Source organism: Malania oleifera, chromosome 5 (genome assembly GCF_029873635.1).
Source record: "Malania oleifera isolate guangnan ecotype guangnan chromosome 5, ASM2987363v1, whole genome shotgun sequence".
NCBI classification, from domain to species: domain Eukaryota; kingdom Viridiplantae; phylum Streptophyta; class Magnoliopsida; order Santalales; family Ximeniaceae; genus Malania; species Malania oleifera.
The window spans coordinates 53,788,625-53,797,243 of record NC_080421.1 but is presented as its reverse complement, the minus strand read 5'-3'; the positions used below and the strand labels follow the sequence as shown (position 1 = coordinate 53,797,243).

The following is an 8,619-nucleotide window of genomic DNA, read 5'->3' as shown; positions in this document are numbered from 1 at the left end:
GAAAAAATAGAGGCTTTGGCCTTAGATAGCCCCCGGTGGTATGTTTACCTCGCCACATGCACACACATGCATTCACAATATGCTATACCATTATTTTTATGCTATAATTAAATTCACATGCGCACAACACATCCACACAGGAATCATGCATCTCATACTTCATCTTCCAATGCCCTTAGTACATGACCCACACAAAGCAACTGCGTACATGTCAGTACGTGGCCCACACAGGCACCTACGTACTTCTTATCTACACGTGGCCCACACATGCACCACTACCCACATAGAGTACATAACATGGCCCACACAAGCTCCATTATCCACACAGGATATAACGTGACCCATACAGGCACCACTACCCACACAGGGTACATAACATGGCCCACATAGGTGTCATTATCCACACAGGATATAACGTGGCCCACACATGCACCACTACCCACACAGGGTACATAACATAGCCCACACAGGCGCCATTATCCACACAGGATATAACGTGGCCCACACAGGCATCACTCCAGCTTCTGCAACACGTGGCCCACACAGGCACCACTATTCACTAGTATTCAATCCCCATGACCTATCCGTCATATATCAGTAGAAGAAGCTCCTTGACCTGCCAACGTCATATCATGATTTATATTTAGGCAATATAACAACCTCCTCATGCCAACGTTATATTGAGATGCATACGAATAACCACACCAGTTAGTTCACATAGACACATCAATGCATTTCCACACAGGGATCCAACATATCAATTCATTTCCCACACAGTATTCCAACAGATCAATACATTTCCACACAGGAGTCAAACATAATAATTTATTCATCATGTCATAATCATTTCAAACATCCCCATATGCAAACCCAAATGCCACAACAATTTATATTCAATTTATTAGGAAAAATTATTCCCATGTCACACGAATTTAATATCATATGCAATTATTCCAAATATAAATTTTAAACAAAAATCATCATTTTTCCAGTACTCAGATGGTTCTAAAAATCATATAGATAAATAATAAATTTCATACACTCATAAATAACCGGCTCATCTTAATAAAATACTGATATAATTTTATTTCCCCTTACCTGATTCCTTGAACCACGCTTGCAGGCTCCTAAAATTATACCTGCGACGCTCATCCGAACCCTGATTCAATCAAATCAACCCCAATAAAATTTTATCTTAATCTTTCCTAATTTACAATAATTAAATAACAATTAATTTCTAAATAACTCATTTATCCTAATTTTGGGGCTATTCCTACAACGATCCCACGAGAAATTCGCTCCGCTAGATTTGTAGAGAATCATCCTTAATTCTTGTAGTGGTGTCCGATCGCCCATTTGTCTTAAAATTTAAGAAAAATTGAGGTAAGAATGAGAATCTGCCTTACCCAAGAGATATGCCCACGTTGTTCTTACGACAAATCCACTTCGGTACATATGTTGGTGGCGGAGAATAAAGTTCGGCGGTATTTTCGGATTTTTAATTGGGTGAGAATCCGCCACAAAATCGTAAAAAGAAGAGAAGTGGAGAACGTGAGCTGAGAGAATTTTTTTTTTCTTTCTTTTTTTCTCTTTCTGTCTGCGCGTGAGGCTGTCCCTTTGTTTTTGCCTTTCCACTTCCTGTTTCCTACAGGAAACTTAATAACAAAGTTTCCTTTTCCTTTTTTTTTTTTTTTTTCTTTCTTTCCTTTATCCTTTAAACTTTATATATACTTATATATATATATATATATACATACATATATATATATATATCCTTATATGTATTTAAATATACACATATATATATATATACACAAAATCCTCAATTTTTTTTAATTTAATTAATTTTATTAATAATAATAATTTTTTTTTATTAATTAAATTTTTTTTGTCGTTACAAAATATATATATAATGTAATAGGATGGATTGGATTTCAATTTGAAATCCAATTTCATCCTATTCCTCTCTGCATCTTCTTCAGCGTCTGCACTCTCTCACGTTCTCTCATCTCTTCGTCACTCCTCCGTCCTCCTCCTCCTCTCTTTTCTCGATTTCGTTAGCTTAACGAGCATCGATCGAAAAATGGAAGGTGTCGTTGGATTCATAACTCCAAACCGATATTTCTATTGGAGCGAATTTGTCGTGGGAGTGGCATAGGCACCACTCCTAGGGAAATGTATATTTCCCCTAATTTTTCAATTTATTGTTAAATCTGCTGTTAAATCGACGATTAGACACCACCATAGGGTCGTAGTCATGATCGTCGTCATTTTGATATAAGTAAAGTTCCAATTGGGGTTTTCTAGGCCCTACTCCAAAGCGAGAGTAAGATTTGAAAATTTTGGTAATTTGGCTATATTTAAGGGTATATTTATTTATTTAGAATTTATGAGCCTAGAAAATATTAAAATAACATTTTATTTAGGATTAATTTAATGAAATTAGGATTTTTGATTTAGGGTCTAGGTGAGCGCCGCAGGTATTTTTTGGGGTCCCTATTGGCGTAGTTCAAGAAACCAGGTAAGGGGAAATTATATATTAAAGTAGATTTTATAAAATTAAAGGTAATAAATTATGTTATAATATATGCATGTTTTGGTGTGAATTATTAAAATGTCAACCATATAAAACTACGACTTCTAAGTTTAGGACCACTTATTTAGTTATGTATTTTGTGATAATGAACTAAAGAAAATGGAAGGAATTTTCTAGATAATTATGTAAGAAATGGAAATGTATTTTTAACATATAAATATTAAATATGGGTTGACCTATTTTACAAGAATATGTATGAATTTTTACTGTTAAATTGTGTGACATGAGCATTTGTGTAAATATATGTTAAATGTATGAGATGCATGCTAAGTAAGTAAGACATTATGAATAAAATGTGATATGTACAATGTTGCATGTGTATATTAATGCAACCATATAAATGTAAGACAACTGAAAGATAGTCATGTTAGCATATCTAGCTCATTTCTATGTGGACTAATTGATGATAGCTAAAAGGAGTTGTGTTAGTAGATTATAACACATTTCTATGTGGACTAACTAATAATGACTAAAGACCAACTGTAATACAAATGAATGAAATGACCATGGAATGAAATGACAAATGTGAATGATATAACTAGGAAATAGTCACTTAAAGTAAAATGAAATGCAATGCTTAAATTATGAACATGAACATATGTGTATGAGTGAATAATGGCAAAAATGAATAAAATATTATGATATTAGAAGTACCTATATAGGTAAAACATGATGTGATTGGGCGAGGTGTACCTTTCGTCTGAGGGCTTGCAGAGTAAGGCGAGTGGATTAGTAGTTACAGATGTGAGAGTAGCTGCATAATGTATTAGGGCAGAAAGAACCTACTTGTATGAGTGGGTAGATTTCCCTATCTTTAGGGTCTTTGCAGGTAAACTATTGTTGAATGTGCGAGTACGAGATTAATCTTACACTTGAGGGCTTACTAAGTAAGGTGAGTGCTCTGGTATGCTTTAGTAGTGACCTTCGGGTTACCTAAGTATCAGAGTAGAGGGGGTGTTACTTGTATGGACGGGTAATCGCCCCTATCCTTGGGTAATCTCGTGGGTAAATCTCTACATGTGATTGTTTAGGTTCAGAAAATGGTTTTAATGTTATGATAATGATTTGCAAATGTATTTAAAATAATATTTATATACCTCATGTTAGCCACACGATGTATTTAATATATTATTTCTTCTCTTACTGAGATGTGTCTCACATAAATATGAATTTATCTTTTTCAGGATTTCCTCGAGATCAAACTTTGAAAGCTCGAGGTTTTTATAACATTATTGGGAAATAGAAAAAGAAAAGGGTGTATTTTAATGTTAATTTTGGGAAATGTGAATATTTATGTTTTATGTTTTTATGTTTTAAGGCTGTTGAGTAAGGAATGATTGTGAAAATACTGAAATATTTTGAGAGTTATGTAGATTTATGGAAATGCAGGTGATGGATGATTTATTATGTATTATAGTTAGAATTAGTAAACTCTGGTATTATGTTATATTGAGATTATGTTTATATTTTTCGCTGCGTATATATTGATTTATGGATTATTAGGGATTTTATCAGGTATAACGCACCGGACCCGGGATTATGGATTCGGGGCGTTACATAGCTACTGCTTGCCCCCTCCATCCCTCGTACTGACCAAGTAAAAAAAGCATTGTACAGTGGAATACATCTCAAAACACATTCCTTAATAAAGCTACCAAAAAATTATATGCTGGTTGAAAACCTCCCACCACCTTTTCTTTTTCCAACAGCAATCTAACCACATTAAACTTATCCAACTCATGTAGGATAACACATTCCCCCAACTCCTCCCAATATTGGAACCTAGAGGTAAGTCTAGAACGACCATTAACTAAAGTAAACCACAACTGCCCCCTTCCCCTACATTCAACAACATTGACAAGGGAAAACCCCCTAATACAATCTACCATATTAGCCAACTGGGTGTTCTAAACCATAAAAATACCTTCCGAAGACCCCCTTGAACATATAAAAGCCCAACTAGATCTTAATAATGTTCCCATCAGTACTTTCTACTTTATTTCTAGCAAAAGTAAACTATTGTAATAGTATATGGACATCAATTCCTAGACTTTCCCTTTTTCCTACAATCTCCCACCCAACCCTTTAGAATTCCAACTCATTAACCTCATACTTTAACAATATTAATTTAATAAGAAAATAAAATAAAATATAATAAAAAATAACACATAAAGTCTCTCTCTCTCTCTCTAAATGACACAAAATTTTTTCATACTATAAGAAATATACAAATTGTAATTGTTCTCATAAAAATAATTTATTTTCTTTGATAAAACCTACAAGGGAGTAATTAGTTAATGACAATTTTTATTGAACCTTATCCACTATAAATTAAAACTGTATGTTCGGTACGTAAGAATATAATGGAATTAAGAATAATGAAATCAAACTTATCACTTGATTTTGTCATATTGTTTATTTAAATTTTCATTTAATTCCTTTCCTATTTCGCTTTTTTCTTCGAACCAAACCTAACAAAAGAATTTTACATGACGAGTTCATAAGTTAGTCATGACTCATTTTTAAAGTTTTATTATACAAACTTTAGAACATACTTAATGCTATTCAAAGTGATAAAAAGATTTCGGAGTTAAAATTAAAGGTAATCGGCTTAAATACTCCAAATTATGATTTATGATTGGTAATTTTTTTTTTCAAATTATTACCGGTGAATCAATAGAATTTATTGTAACATAAAGAGATTTTTTTAAAGAAATGGACAATTATGGATTTGCATAATAACAATTATTATTTTTAAAAATCTCTAATATAATAAAAATATTTTAATTACTGAAAGGATGGTGATGCATGCATGAACTATGCAAAAAGAGCTAGTCCAAATAGTGTGTTTTATTTAAAAACGTTATTTAGTCTAGTATCTTTTCTTTAAAAAACGTTTGAGCGATTTTATGGATGAATCAATTGTGAAATAAAGTTCCATCTGAAATTTTCTTAAATGTTTTTAATTAAAATAAAATTAAATTCGAAAAAATCTCCAATTTAAACGTCAAGATGTCCAGCCCTACTGCGCGAGAACGTCTTACGTCACGCGCATCACCCCTATTTGTTTTTTTCTTAAACAATCCCAATTCCCTGCACCACCCCGTCTCTCTCTTCCTCTCTCTCAAACCGAAGCAAATCCCTCCGGCGCTGTGGATTTCGATCAATCTGGTGAGTTCGAGCATATTTTTGAACACGTTCTTTCGATATTTGCAATACACACGTTAATCATGTTTGACTCGTGTGTAAGAATAGGATATAGTGTTCCATGGAAGAAACATGCATCAGTAATTTAATAGAAATAGCTGGTTTCCTGCAGATGTTATGATTCCGAGCTTTAAATCGTTTGGGATGTGTTGTAAACCACTAAGCCGTGGAAAACTGTGCAATGAAGGTTCTATTTATTTATTTGTTGTGTTTTTTTGGAAATTTATTGGTATTTATTTGGTGGTTGCGGAAGCTCATGCTCCGTTTGGTTGCCCAGAGTGTGAGAAAATTAGAGGAAAGATTTAGAAGTTATAATAACGCCATTTGGAAATTACATAACGACTTCAATTCCAAGCCATAGAATTTGCTTGCTGTCTTCAGTATGGTTTAGGAAAATTGGTTTAAGTTATTTAAAATTGAAAAAAAAATGAAAAATACATTAAAAGGACTGTTAATTGGGAAATGTTAACAACTTTTCATTTATGCCTCCATTAGCAACTTGACACCAAAACTACAGTGTTTTAGTTCTAGTTCGCTGCTACTATCTTGAATCCTGAATTTATCAATTTAATGCTCCTAATTTTCTATATTTTCCTTTTCCTTTTTTATTGGCAACCAAATAGATTATTAGTTGCCCTGGACGGAACTGAACTAGAATAAAATGAATTATATTATATTCTACGGCATGTCATGGGTTTCATTAATGCCGGTGTTGCCTTTCTTGTTTTGGATAGAGAAAGAAATATATTAAGAGTGAGACAATAAGGAATTACAAGAAGTGGAGAACTAGAAGTCCTCACATGAAAATACCTAAAAAAGAAAAAGCAGAAAAAGCAGAAAAACCAAAAAGAAAGAAGGAAAAAACACAGCGAAGAAAACCTAATACTACCTAACCCAGAAACCCCCTCTTGATCCCTTTTCCATCATAATTAACATAACACACCAAATTTTCTTGCTCTGGATGACCTTTATTCACCTTGCTATTACCACCATCTAAATGAACTGCTTGACCTCTAGGATCGACGGTCACAATCCCATCTGATCTGCCATGTCCTGGACCTTGGTATCCTTACTATTAATCTTGACTGTTTGCGAAATGGTATCCCCATTATCAGCAATAACTTGCTGCTCTTCGCCTACAACATAATCCATGCAAATTGGAATACCTTCAAAATCATCAAGGAGAATGGAGTCGCTAGCACATGAAAAATCTCACCAACTATATTAGATGAGTATGAAACATGCCCATATTACTTCTAGATCTCATTGAATAATAGTCTGCCATCATAAACAAACTTAACATCAACGTCACTCTCATCTTCAGATTCATCGCCCCATTTCCTTTTCTTTTATTTTTTTCCCCCTTTAGATCTCTTTCACAATATTTCTCACTTGATTAACAACTAAGTTTCCACAACACACATATGGCCATAAGAATTCCTTCTCACAGATTTGGACATGACCACACTAGAATTAGCTTGTTTCTCTTCAAATAAATTTTTGCATTTCAACACCCGCCTACAACAATTAGGAAGACCTTGGATCAACGGTAAGGTTGCTCCTTTTTCACTGGTTGGTCACGGATTTGAATCCAAGGAAACATTCTCTCTGCATTAAAAAGTAAGGCTGCGTACAATGTAACAACCCTCTCCTTGCCCTCACAAACTAGGGAATCTTATGGCCCGGGGACGCTCTTTTTAACACTCGCCTAAGCATCATTCATGAGTATAGCTTGCTAACTCGAGCCTTATTAGATCTTTGCCCCTCACTATTAAGTTTTTTCCATGCATCAACATTATTCCCTTGAACAACTTTCAAGCATGCCTCTTGGTTCCAAATATGGAAATCTTGGCTTGTTTATCCCCACACCCTAGTGAATGCTTTTTAGACTAACCCGCATCGCGACAAAGATCCTATTTAACTACTCACATCCATTAGTTGAAATAGTATAACTACCTGTCCCAACTATGTTTATTGAGAGATTCTCCTCTTTGAAGCCCACCATTTGAGATTTGTGATTTCCAAATGGAGCATTGCTTGGCACCTACGATAAAGGAATAATGAATTTCCTTTTTTATACTTGTGTATCAATCCAATTCTGGATACATGAGTTCCCTAGTGTCTTAGAGACCTTTCTTTGGGCCTAGTCACCATTAGGACCATTGTTGTTTTGTAAATGGACCAGTAAAAAGCTCTTGGACTTCGAGTTGGACCATCACTCAACCCTGAGGTCCTAACTATGGGCTCAGGTGCATGATTCGAAGAATGGGCCTGGGTAACATGAATAGTGGCTTGATCCACATACATGATTAAAACAAATCTTGTTTTACCCAAAATTTGACCCAAGTTCAATATAGTAGTAATGATCCTTGGCTCATCCCACTCCAAGCACACACCATTCTTGGCCTCTTGTGGATCAACCCCCTTCATCTCAAGAAAAAAACTTGGTCCTCCTAGAGGACTAGTGTAGTCCTCCTGTCGGACCTCCCCAACAAATGAAATTATGCCAACATGCAGGTCTCGCTTGGTAGGATCCGCATGAAGTTGGGTGGTGCCCACACACCACATGCTACTTGACATGATTTCATTGGGCCGCATGTTTGATAAGAGGACCACCCTTGTCCTTTGGGAGGACCTAATTTTCCCACCTTCCTCTCATTCTTTGCTGTCTTGAAAACTTTTGAATCACCAATTGCCACCACTTTACCACGAACCAACTTTGTACTTCCATAGTCACTGCATCGCCACTAATTGTAACGAATTGCTGGCTCTAATCTCCTAACATCTCATTCTTCCAACTTTGGCAAACACGAGTA

General features: G+C 34.9%; 1 protein-coding gene across 2 annotated transcripts in view; it reads left to right on the top strand.

Annotated features, from left to right (window-relative positions):
* The first annotated feature begins 5,472 nt into the window (after positions 1-5,472).
* LOC131154852 (protein FAR1-RELATED SEQUENCE 5-like) overlaps positions 5,473-8,619 on the top strand; it is a 49,440-nt gene continuing 46,293 nt past the window's right edge. The window contains exons 1-2 of one of the 2 annotated variants that reach the window (XM_058107641.1): positions 5,606-5,767; positions 5,916-5,990. The gene's annotated coding sequence lies outside the window, so the exon portion shown is untranslated. Of the gene's footprint in view, positions 5,768-5,915; positions 5,991-8,619 lie in introns of both variants that reach the window. The other variant, XM_058107642.1, reaches the window with a different exon arrangement.